Raw genomic sequence first — 13,190 nt, 5'->3', positions numbered from 1 at the left:
AAGGGAAGGGCCTGCTCCGGGCAAAGGAGAGGCCGACCGGAGGGGAGCAACCCTGGCCTTGCTCGGCCACGAGCTTCGTGGTGGGGCGGTGTTGTGGCCCTCGTCGGCCGGTGGCAGCGGCTATGGAGGGGAGGCGAAGGGGGCGCGCGAGGAGGCGAAGGGCGCAGCAGGAGAGGATGGAGCGGCGGACGACTGTGCTCGCCAGCAACGGTCCCTGGCTGGCCGGCCGGCAGATCTGGCTACCAACAGAGCCACTGCACACCGCGGCACCGCGGCCCTGCAGCCCCCATCGCCACCAGCCAGTCAGCCACCCTCCACAGGGAGGAGAGGGGCTACACCACCACGGAACGCGGGGGAGGGGAAGGGAGGGGAGGAGGGGGCGGGGCGGGATCACGGCAGCGGGCGCATCCCTGGGGGAGGTCGGGATGGACTTGGCTTGGCGAGAGCAGGAAAAAGAGGAGAAAAGGAACGACAGCTGATGAAGTGCGTGGGACAGAGACAACGATGATAAGGTTGGAAGGAAACAGCGATGCATGGGGATCCCAATTATTTTTTTAACAGAAGAGGTATCCCGAGTGTGTTAGATATTTCTCGTAGCAGTACATGCATTTGTTTGCTTCTCCAAATCTACATGCACACAATTGACATGTCTGTTTCTATGTTTTTTCTTCTTCTTGAAGTTGGTTTTGCATCCGTTTGTATTTTTTGATGTGTACTCATGGTGACTACATAGGCCAACACACACGGCGGAAACATATATGTCCAGACACCCAATAAAATAAAGTAGTTTTCTTGTCTTAGGATGGACAACATTTAACATATTGTGATTGCGTGAGTATTGAGATCACTGTCAGAGTATTGAGATCACTGTCAGCGAGAGTGGAGAGGAGGATAAGTAGCAACACAGATGGGACGTCATGCGTTGAAATAAAAGACGGACACATTGTAGTCTCAAGTCATAATTATTGTGTTAGGAGAGTGTGGTATATTTCCCGTTGCAACGCACAGACTCTTTTGCTAGTAAAGAGAAAGTATGTTTCCGGTCCTGCAAATTCCCCAAAAGTATAGACTTATATCTTCCCCTAATAATAAAGCAAACAATGCTTCTGGTCGTACGTCGCCGGTAAATTTGCAAAAAAAGCCCCTCACTTTTTATAAAATCAACCCGCAGTCCGTATAGAATCAACCCGGAAGTGAAAAAAAAAGCCCACGCTGTCCGTCTCCCACACACAAAGCAGAGCAGTTGATTTTCTCTATAAATCCGCACATACGTGCGCCTTGATGATTCTAACAAGAGGCAACCGAAATCAACAGAAGAACGGATCCAAAGAGGTGTGCAGCTAAGGAACCAAACGGAACCCAGAGAGATGTGGAAGAAATTGGGATGATGCAGATAGAAATTGGCCTTCTAGCAAAGGGAAGGGCCTGCTCCGGGCAAAGGAGAGGCCGACCGGAGGGGAGCAACCCTGGCCTTGCTCGGCCACGAGCTTCGTGGTGGGGCGGTGTTGTGGCCCCCGTCGGCCGGTGGCAGCGGCTATGGAGGGGAGGCGAAGGGGGCGCGCGAGGAGGCGAAGGGCGCAGCAGGAGAGGATGGAGCGGCGGACGACTGTGCTCGCCAGCAACGGTCCCTGGCTGGCCGGCCGGCAGATCTGGCTACCAACAGAGCCACTGCACACCGCGGCACCGCGGCCTTGCAGCCCCCATCGCCACCAGCCAGTCAGCCAACCTCCACAGGGAGGAGAGGGGCTACACCACCACGGAATGCGGGGGAGGGGAAGGGAGGGGAGGAGGGGGCGGGGCGGGATCACGGCAGCGGGCGCATCCCTGGGGGAGGTCGGGATGGACTTGGCTTGGCGAGAGCAGGAAAAAGAGGAGAAAAGGAACGACAGCTGATGAAGTGCGTGGGACAGAGACAACGATGATAAGGTTGGAAGGAAACAGCGATGCATGGGGATCCCAATTATTTTTTTAACAGAAGAGGTATCCCGATTGTGTTAGATATTTCTCGTAGCAGTACATGCATTTGTTTGCTTCTCCAAATCTACATGCACACAATTGACATGTCTGTTTCTATGTTTTTTCTTCTTCTTGAAGTTGGTTTTGCATCCGTTTGTATTTTTTGATGTGTACACATGGTGACTACATAGGCCAACACACACGGCGGAAACATATATGTCCGGACACCCAATAAAATAAAGTAGTTTTCTCGTCTTAGGATGGACAACATTTAACATATTGTGATTGCGTGAGTATTGAGATCACTGTCAGAGTATTGAGATCACTGTCAGCGAGAGTGGAGAGGAGGATAAGTAGCAACACAGATGGGACGTCATGCGTTGAAATAAAAGACGGACACATTGTAGTCTCAAGTCATAATTATTGTGTTAGGAGAGTGTGGTATATTTCCCGTTGCAACGCAGAGACTCTTTTGCTAGTAAAGAGAAAAGTATGTTTCCGGTCCTGCAAATTCCCCAAAAGTATAGACTTATATCTTCCCCTAATAATAAAGCAAACAGTGCTTCTGGTCGTACGTCGCCGGTAAATTTGCAAAAAAGCCCCTCACTTTTTCTAAAATCAACCCGCAGTCCGTATAGAATCAACCCGGAAGTGAAAAAAAAAGCCCACGCCGTCCGTCTCCCACACACAAAGCAGAGCAGTTGATTTTCTCTATAAATCCGCACATACGTGCGCCTTGATGATTCTAACAAGAGGCAACCGAAATCAACAAAAGAACGGATCCAAAGAGGTGTGCAGCTAAGGAACCAAATGGAACCCAGAGAGATGTGGAAGAAATTGGGATGATGCAGATAGAAATTGGCCTTCTAGCGAAGGGAAGGGCCTGCTCCGGGCAAAGGAGAGGCCGACCGGAGGGGAGCAACCCTGGCCTTGCTCGGCCACGAGCTTCGTGGTGGGGCGGTGTTGTGGCCCTCGTCGGCCGGTGGCAGCGGCTATGGAGGGGAGGCGAAGGGGGCGCGCGAGGAGGCGAAGGGCGCAGCAGGAGAGGATGGAGCGGCGGACGACTGTGCTCGCCAGCAACGGTCCCTGGCTGGCCGGCCGGCAGATCTGGCTACCAACAGAGCCACTGCACACCGCGGCACCGCGGCCCTGCAGCCCCCATCGCCACCAGCCAGTCAGCCACCCTCCACAGGGAGGAGAGGGGCTACACCACCACGGAACGCGGGGGAGGGGAAGGGAGGGGAGGAGGGGGCGGGGCGGGATCACGGCAGCGGGCGCATCCCGGGGGGAGGTCGGGATGGACTTGGCTTGGCGAGAGCAGGAAAAAGAGGAGAAAAGGAACGACAGCTGATGAAGTGCGTGGGACAGAGACAACGATGATAAGGTTGGAAGGAAACAGCGGTGCATGGGGATCCTAATTATTATTTTTCAACAGAAGAGGTATCCCGAGTGTGTTAGATATTTCTCGTAGCAGTACATGCATTTGTTTGCTTCTCCAAATCTACATGCACACAATTGACAGGTCTGTTTCTATGTTTTTTCTTCTTCTTGAAGTTGGTTTTGCATCCGTTTGTATTTTTTGATGTGTACTCATGGTGACTACATAGGCCAACACACACGGCGGAAACATATATGTCCGGACACCGAATAAAATAAAGTAGTTTTCTCGTCTTAGGATGGACAACATTTAACATATTGTGATTGCGTGAGTATTGAGATCACTGTCAGAGTATTGAGATCACTGTCAGCGAGAGTGGAGAGGAGGATAAGTAGCAACACAGATGGGACGCCATGCGCTCAAATAAAAGACGGACACATTGTAGTCTCAAGTCATAATTATTGTGTTAGGAGAGTGTGGTATATTTCCCGTTGCAACGCAGAGACTCTTTTGCTAGTAAAGAGAAAAGTATGTTTCCGGTCCTGCAAATTCCCCAAAAGTATAGACTTATATCTTCCCCTAATAATAAAGCAAACAGTGCTTCTGGTCGTACGTCGCCGGTAAATTTGCAAAAAAGCCCCTCACTTTTTATAAAATCAACCCGCAGTCCGTATAGAATCAACTCGGAAGTGGAAAAAAAGCCCACGCCGTCCGTCTCCCACACACAAAGCAGAGCAGTTGATTTTCTCTATAAATCCGCACATACGTGCGCCTTGATGATTCTAACAAGAGGCAACCGAAATCAACAGAAGAACGGATCCAAAGAGGTGTGCAGCTAAGGAACCAAACGGAACCCAGAGAGATGTGGAAGAAATTGGGATGATGCGGATAGAAATTGGCCTTCTAGCGAAGGGAAGGGCCTGCTCCGGGCAAAGGAGAGGCCGACCGGAGGGGAACAACCCTGGCCTTGCTCGGCCACGAGCTTCGTGGTGGGGCGGTGTTGTGGCCCTCGTCGGCCGGTGGCAGCGGCTATGGAGGGGAGGCGAAGGGGGCGCGCGAGGAGGCGAAGGGCGCAGCAGGAGAGGATGGAGCGGCGGACGACTGTGCTCGCCAGCAACGGTCCCTGGCTGGCCGGCCGACAGATCTGGCTACCAACAGAGCCACTGCACACCGCGGCACCGCGGCCCTGCAGCCCCCGTCGCCACCAGCCAGTCAGCCACCCTCCACAGGGAGGAGAGGGGCTACACCACCACGGAACGCGGGGGAGGGGAAGGGAGGGTAGGAGGGGGCGGGGCGGAATCACGGCAGCGGGCGCATCCCGGGGGAGGTCGGGATGGACTTGGCTTGGCGAGAGCAGGAAAAAGAGGAGAAAAGGAACGACAGCTGATGAAGTGCGTGGGACAGAGACAACGATGATAAGGTTGGAAGGAAACAGCGGTGCATGGGGATCCCAATTATTTTTTTTCAACAGAAGAGGTATCCCGAGTGTGTTAGATATTTCTCGTAGCAGTACATGCATTTGTTTGCTTCTCCAAATCTACATGCACACAATTGACAGGTCTGTTTCTATGTTTTTTCTTCTTCTTGAAGTTGGTTTTGCATCCGTTTGTATTTTTTGATGTGTACTCATGGTGACTACATAGGCCAACACACACGGCGGAAACATATATGTCCGGACACCGAATAAAATAAAGTAGTTTTCTCGTCTTAGGATGGACAACATTTAACATATTGTGATTGCGTGAGTATTGAGATCACTGTCAGAGTATTGAGATCACTGTCAGCGAGAGTGGAGAGGAGGATAAGTAGCAACACAGATGGGACGCCATGCGCTCAAATAAAAGACGGACACATTGTAGTCTCAAGTCATAATTATTGTGTTAGGAGAGTGTGGTATATTTCCCGTTGCAACGCAGAGACTCTTTTGCTAGTAAAGAGAAAAGTATGTTTCCGGTCCTGCAAATTCCCCAAAAGTATAGACTTATATCTTCCCCTAATAATAAAGCAAACAGTGCTTCTGGTCGTACGTCGCCGGTAAATTTGCAAAAAAGCCCCTCACTTTTTATAAAATCAACCCGCAGTCCGTATAGAATCAACTCGGAAGTGAAAAAAAAGCCCACGCCGTCCGTCTCCCACACACAAAGCAGAGCAGTTGATTTTCTCTATAAATCCGCACATACGTGCGCCTTGATGATTCTAACAAGAGGCAACCGAAATCAACAGAAGAACGGATCCAAAGAGGTGTGCAGCTAAGGAACCAAACGGAACCCAGAGAGATGTGGAAGAAATTGGGATGATGCGGATAGAAATTGGCCTTCTAGCGAAGGGAAGGGCCTGCTCCGGGCAAAGGAGAGGCCGACCGGAGGGGAACAACCCTGGCCTTGCTTGGCCACGAGCTTCGTGGTGGGGCGGTGTTGTGGCCCTCGTCGGCCGGTGGCAGCGGCTATGGAGGGGAGGCGAAGGGGGCGCGCGAGGAGGCGAAGGGCGCAGCAGGAGAGGATGGAGCGGCGGACGACTGTGCTCGCCAGCAACGGTCCCTGGCTGGCCGGCCGACAGATCTGGCTACCAACAGAGCCACTGCACACCGCGGCACCGCGGCCCTGCAGCCCCCGTCGCCACCAGCCAGTCAGCCACCCTCCACAGGGAGGAGAGGGGCTACACCACCACGGAACGCGGGGGAGGGGAAGGGAGGGTAGGAGGGGGCGGGGCGGAATCACGGCAGCGGGCGCATCCCGGGGGAGGTCGGGATGGACTTGGCTTGGCGAGAGCAGGAAAAAGAGGAGAAAAGGAACGACAGCTGATGAAGTGCGTGGGACAGAGACAACGATGATAAGGTTGGAAGGAAACAGCGGTGCATGGGGATCCCAATTATTTTTTTTCAACAGAAGAAGTATCCCGAGTGTGTTAGCTATTTCTCGTAGCAGTACATGCATTTGTTTGCTTCTCCAAATCTACATGCACACAATTGACAGGTCTGTTTCTATGTTTTTTCTTCTTCTTGAAGTTGGTTTTGCATCCGTTTGTATTTTTTGATGTGTACTCATGGTGACTACATAGGCCAACACACACGGCGGAAACATATATGTCGGACACCCAATAAAATAAAGTAGTTTTCTCGTCTTAGGATGGACAACATTTAACATATTGTGATTGCGTGAGTATTGAGATCACTGTCAGAGTATTGAGATCACTGTCAGCGAGAGTGGAGAGGAGGATAAGTAGCAACACAGATGGGACGCCATGCGTTCAAATAAAAGACGGACACATTGTAGTCTCAAGTCATAATTATTGTGTTAGGAGAGTGTGGTATATTTCCCGTTGCAACGCAGAGACTCTTTTGCTAGTAAAGAGAAAAGTATGTTTCCGGTCCTGCAAATTCCCCAAAAGTATAGACTTATATCTTCCCCTAATAATAAAGCAAACAGTGCTTCTGGTCGTACGTCGCCGGTAAATTTGCAAAAAAGCCCCTCACTTTTTATAAAATCGACCCGCAGTCCGTATAGAATCAACCCGGAAGTGAAAAAAAAAGCCCACGCCGTCCGTCTCCCACACACAAAGAAGAGCAGTTGATTTTCTCTATAAATCCGCACATACGTGCGCCTTGATGATTCTAACAAGAGGAAACCGAAATCAACAGAAGAACGGATCCAAAGAGGTGTGCAGCTAAGGAACCAAACGGAACCCAGAGAGATGTGGAAGAAATTGGGATGATGCAGATAGAAATTGGCCTTCTAGCGAAGGGAAGGGCCTGCTCCGGGCAAAGGAGAGGCCGACCGGAGGCGAGCAACCCTGGCCTTGCTCGGCCACGAACTTCGTGGTGGGGCGGTGTTGTGGCCCTCGTCGGCCGGTGGCAGCGGCTATGGAGGGGAGGCGAAGGGGGCGCGCGAGGAGGCGAAGGGCGCAGCAGGAGAGGATGGAGCGGCGGACGACTGTGCTCGCCAGCAACGGTCCCTGGCTGGCCGGCCGGCAGATCTGGCTACCAACAGAGCCACTGCACACCGCGGCACCGCGGCCCTGCAGCCCCCATCGCCACCAGCCAGTCAGCCACCCTCCACAGGGAGGAGAGGGGCTACACCACCACGGAACGCGGGGGAGGGGAAGGGAGGGGAGGAGGGGGCGGGGCGGGATCACGGCAGCGGGCGCATCCCGGGGTAGGTTGGGATGGACTTGGCTTGGCGAGAGCAGGAAAAAGAGGAGAAAAGGAACGACAGCTGATGAAGTGCGTGGGACAGAGACAACGATGATAAGGTTGGAAGGAAACAGCGGTGCATGGGGATCCCAATTATTATTTTTCAACAGAAGAGGTATCCCGAGTGTGTTAGATATTTCTCGTAGCAGTACATGCATTTGTTTGCTTCTCCAAATCTACATGCACACAATTGACAGGTCTGTTTCTATGTTTTTTCTTCTTCTTGAAGTTGGTTTTGCATCCGTTTGTATTTTTTGATGTGTACTCATGGTGACTACATAGGCCAACACACACGGCGGAAACATATATGTCCGGACACCCAATAAAATAAAGTAGTTTTCTCGTCTTAGGATGGACAACATTTAACATATTGTGATTGCGTGAGTATTGAGATCACTGTCAGAGTATTGAGATCACTGTCAGCGAGAGTGGAGAGGAGGATAAGTAGCAACACAGATGGGACGCCATGCGTTCAAATAAAAGACGGACACATTGTAGTCTCAAGTCATAATTATTGTGTTAGGAGAGTGTGGTATATTTCCCGTTGCAACGCAGAGACTCTTTTGCTAGTAAAGAGAAAAGTATGTTTCCGGTCCTGCAAATTCCCCAAAAGTATAGACTTATATCTTCCCCTAATAATAAAGCAAACAGTGCTTCTGGTCGTACGTCGCCGGTAAATTTGCAAAAAAGCCCCTCACTTTTTATAAAATCAACCCGCAGTCCGTATAGAATCAACCCGGAAGTGAAAAAAAAAGCCCACGCCGTCCGTCTCCCACACACAAAGCAGAGCAGTTGATTTTCTCTATAAATCCGCACATACGTGCGCCTTGATGATTCTAACAAGAGGCAACCGAAATCAACAGAAGAACGGATCCAAAGAGGTGTGCAGCTAAGGAACCAAACGGAACCCAGAGAGATGTGGAAGAAATTGGGATGATGCAGATAGAAATTGGCCTTCTAGCGAAGGGAAGGGCCTGCTCCGGGCAAAGGAGAGGCCGACCGGAGGGGAGCAACCCTGGCCTTGCTCGGCCACGAGCTTCGTGGTGGGGCGGTGTTGTGGCCCTCGTCGGCCGGTGGCAGCGGCTATGGAGGGGAGGCGAAGGGGGCGCGCGAGGAGGCGAAGGGCGCAGCAGGAGAGGATGGAGCGGCGGACGACTGTGCTCGCCAGCAACGGTCCCTGGCTGGCCGGCCGACAGATCTGGCTACCAACAGAGCCACTGCACACCGCGGCCCTGCAGCCCCCATCGCCACCAGCCAGTCAGCCACCCTCCACAGGGAGGAGAGGGGCTACACCACCACGGAACGCGGGGGAGGGGAAGGGAGGGGAGGAGGGGGCGGGGCGGGATCACGGCAGCGGGCGCATCCCTGGGGGAGGTCGGGATGGACTTGGCTTGGCGAGAGCAGGAAAAAGAGGAGAAAAGGAACGACAACTGATGAAGTGCGTGGGACAGAGACAACGATGATAAGGTTGGAAGGAAACAGCGGTGCATGGGGATCCCAATTATTTTTTTTCAACGGAAGAGGTATCCCGAGTGTGTTAGATCTTTCTCGTAGCAGTACATGCATTTGTTTGCTTCTCCAAATCTACATGCACACAATTGACAGGTCTGTTTCTATGTTTTTTCTTCTTCTTGAAGTTGGTTTTGCATCCGTTTGTATTTTTTGATGTGTACTCATGGTGACTACATAGGCCAACACACACAGCGGAAACATATATGTCCGGACACCCAATAAAATAAAGTAGTTTTCTCGTCTTAGGATGGACAACATTTAACATATTGTGATTGCGTGAGTATTGAGATCACTGTCAGAGTATTGAGATCACTGTTAGCGAGAGTGGAGAGGAGGATAAGTAGCAACACACATGGGACGCCATGCGTTGAAATAAAAGACAGACACATTGTAGTCTCAAGTCATAATTATTGTGTTAGGAGAGTGTGGTATATTTCCCGTTGCAACGCACCGGCTCTTTTGCTAGTAAAGAGAAAAGTATGTTTCCGGTCCTGCAAGTTCCCCAAAAGTATAGACTTATATCTTCCCCTAATAATAAAGCAAACAGTGCTTCTGGTCGTACGTCGCCGGTAAATTTGCAAAAAAGCCCCTCACTTTTTATAAAATCAACCCGCAGTCCGTATAGAATCAACCCGAAAGTGAAAAAAAAGCCCACGCCGTCCGTCTCCCACACACAAAGCAGAGCAGTTGATTTTCTCTATAAATCCGCACATACGTGCGCCTTGATGATTCTAACAAGAGGCAACCGAAATCAACAGAAGAATGGATCCAAAGAGGTGTGCAGCTAAGGAACCAAACGGAACCCAGAGAGATGTGGAAGAAATTGGGATGATGCAGATAGAAATTGGCCTTCTAGCGAAGGGAAGGGCCTGCTCCGGGCAAAGGAGAGGCCGACCGGAGGGGAGCAACCCTGGCCTTGCTCGGCCACGAGCTTCATGGTGGGGCGGTGTTGTGGCCCTCGTCGGCCGGTGGCAGCGGCTATGGAGGGGAGGCGAAGGGGGCGCGCGAGGAGGCGAAGGGCGCAGCAGGAGAGGATGGAGCGGCGGACGACTGTGCTCGCCAGCAACGGTCCCTGGCTGGCCGGCCGGCAGATCTGGCTACCAACAGAGCCACTGCACAGCGCGGCACCGCGGCCCTGCAGCCCCCATCGCCACCAGCCAGTCAGCCACCCTCCACAGGGAGGAGAGGGGCTACACCACCACGGAACGCGTGGGAGGGGAAGGGAGGGGAGAAGGGGGCGGGGCGGGATCACGGCAGCGGGCGCATCCCTGGGGGAGGTCGGGATGGACCTGGCTTGGCGTGAGCAGGAAAAAGAGGAGAAAAGGAACGACAACTGATGAAGTGCGTGGGACAGAGACAACGATGATAAGGTTGGAAGGGAACAACGATGCATGGGATCCCGATTATTTTTTTCAACGGAAGAGGTATCCCGATTGTGTTAGATCTTTCTCGTAGCATTACCTGCATTTGTTTGCTTCTCCAAATCTACATGCACACAATTGACAGATCTGTTTCTATGTTTTTTCTTCTTCTTGAAGTTGGATTTGCATCCGTTTGTATTTTTTGATGTATACTCATGGTGCCTACATAGGCCAACACACACGGCGGAAACATATATGTCCGGACACCCAATAAAATAAAGTAGATTTCTCGTCTTAGGATGGACAACATTTAACATATTGTGATTGCGTGAGTATTGAGATCACTGTCAGAGTATTGAGATCACTATCAGCGCGAGTGGAGAGGAGGATAAGTAGCAACACAGATGGGACGCCATGCGTTGAAATAAAAGACGGACACATTGTAGTCTCAAGTCATAATTATTGTGTTAGGAGAGTGTGGTATATTTCCCGTTGCAACGCACCGGCTCTTTTGCTAGTAAAGAGAAAAGTATGTTTCCGGTCCTGCAAGTTCCCCAAAAGTATAGACTTATAGCAAAAAAATATTTAAAAAAAGCTCTGAAATTTTTTGGCAACCAAAATGCTTGGGTGCATAAAATTTTGTATGGTGTTTCGACATCCGAGGAGCTCGCGGAACAAAACACTAATTTTGGCCCAAAAAAGCCAAAATTTGTTTTTTTCTAGAGCTCCTAGATGTTATTTGACCACAAAAATTTACACGCGCCAAGCGCACCTAAGCATGTTGGTTGTCACAAAATTTCAGATTTTTGTGGATTTGTTTACTATATTTTTGAATTTACTGTTCATCAATCAAACCTGGTCAACACGGTCAAACATGGTCAAACCCAGTCAACGTGCTCAAAATCTGGTTGTGGACCAAACTTATCCGGTTTTTAGACTTGAAAGGACCAAATATATATGAAAAAATCTTGAGGGGCCAAGTCTATACTTTTGGGAAATTTAAGAGACAAAAACATATTTTTCTCTAATATACCCTTATATAGAGAAGAATTTTGGACAAAACTACCCTTAGCTAGTTAGGTACTCCCTCAGTCCGGAAATACTTGTCGGGGGAATGAATGTATCTAGACGTATTTTAGTTTTAGATGCATCCATTATATCCATTTCTGCGACAAGTAGTTAGCAGGTTAATTAGCGGCAACTAATTAACAACGGCCTAATAAAAGGCAACTAAATCTCGCTGCACCAGAATAAAATCAATCTGTGGGATGGGAGGGACAGAAATGTGAGTGCATGCAATCAAGAGAGAGATTTTTTTTTACTAACTTCCTATTGGAAACTACGTAGTATTTTTTATCTAAGGCATGTAATAGATGATGGAAGGGCACGCTTGGAAAACGACAAGGAAAAGAGAAATACACCTTACATTGTGAAAATTTTGGAAAAAACTAATACACCTAATGTAAAGGAACGGAGGGAGTATAAATATGCGGCAAGGTGAGCCCAGGAGATCACCATGCCTCAACCTATTAATCTCTGATTTTTATAGCGAGGAGCGATGAAGCTTCGGGAAAATGCCAAGACCATAATGAGCATCTGCGCTGCAGCTCAAGGCGGCATGGAGATGAAGTGATTCTGAACAAGTCGGGAGCCATTCTATTTTGGAATATAACTGTTGGTCGTTCCCTTAGACTACCAGTCTTTACGTTTATTGTGCTCTTGCGGAGCAGTGTTACATCCACACTGGTAGAGAATAGGTCTTTAGTTTCGGTTCGCAAAGGCCATTAATCCCGGCTGTGCAACCGGGACTAAATATGCACGATTAAAGGCTCCCCTTAGTCGCGCCTCTTACGAACCGCGACTAAAGGCCCGTCCACGTGGGCGCCAGGAGTCCGTCGGGGCGGAGGACCTTTAGTCCCGGTTCTCGTGGCTAACCGGGATTAAAGGCCTCCTCCGCAGGTTTGGGGTTTTAGCCCCCCTAAACCTGGTTCTTTTACGATTTTTTTATTTTCAAATTTCTGAATTATTTTAACCTCTAATCTCTAATCACCACCCCTCATCACTGCTCAATTTATCCTCTAATCTCTAATCACCCCTCATCATTCCAAATCATCTAACTTCCCGGACGGTCACCCATCCTCTAACTACTCCAGCCTGAGCACGCTTAACTTCCGGGTTCTATTCTCCCTCGTTTCCAAGTCTGCACTTGTTGTTTTCCTGACAATAGTAGGATGTCAATTCTATTAACCCTCAGGAATTTAGCTTGAGCATGAAGTGACACATTTCACTGTTTGAGTTTGAAACTATTGTTTTAAAAAACAATAATTATTTAGTAACACTAATATTTCTGGAATAATTAGTTTGACCATTGTTTGACCAGATTTGACCAAAATTTAAAAAAAACTGAAATAATTATTTAGTAACACTAATATTCTAGAATAATTAGTTTGACCATTGTTTGACCACAGTTTGAAATTTTTTGAATTTTTTTGCCTCTCCAAATCTTAAAAGCCCCGTATCTTTTTTCTGTTAGGTTTTTGAGGATTTTGAAAATGTTTAACGGGGTTCCCTGCATTAAATTCGGATGTAACTTTTCGAGTAGATGATTTTTCATATAAAAAACTTTTTCATCCGAGTTCGTATGCAAAAGTTATGCCCATTTTAAGAAATTCCAGAGAGATTTTGCAAATAAAGTCGAAATTCATATTTGTTAATTTTCCCAACAACTAGACCACATATCACATGAGAAACTTATTTTATTTTATTTTTTTGACATTTCCATCATTTTCTTTTG

This window comes from Triticum aestivum, chromosome 7D (assembly GCF_018294505.1).
Source record: "Triticum aestivum cultivar Chinese Spring chromosome 7D, IWGSC CS RefSeq v2.1, whole genome shotgun sequence".
Classification (NCBI taxonomy): Eukaryota; Viridiplantae; Streptophyta; class Magnoliopsida; order Poales; family Poaceae; genus Triticum; species Triticum aestivum.
Note: the sequence above shows the minus strand (reverse complement) of the source record.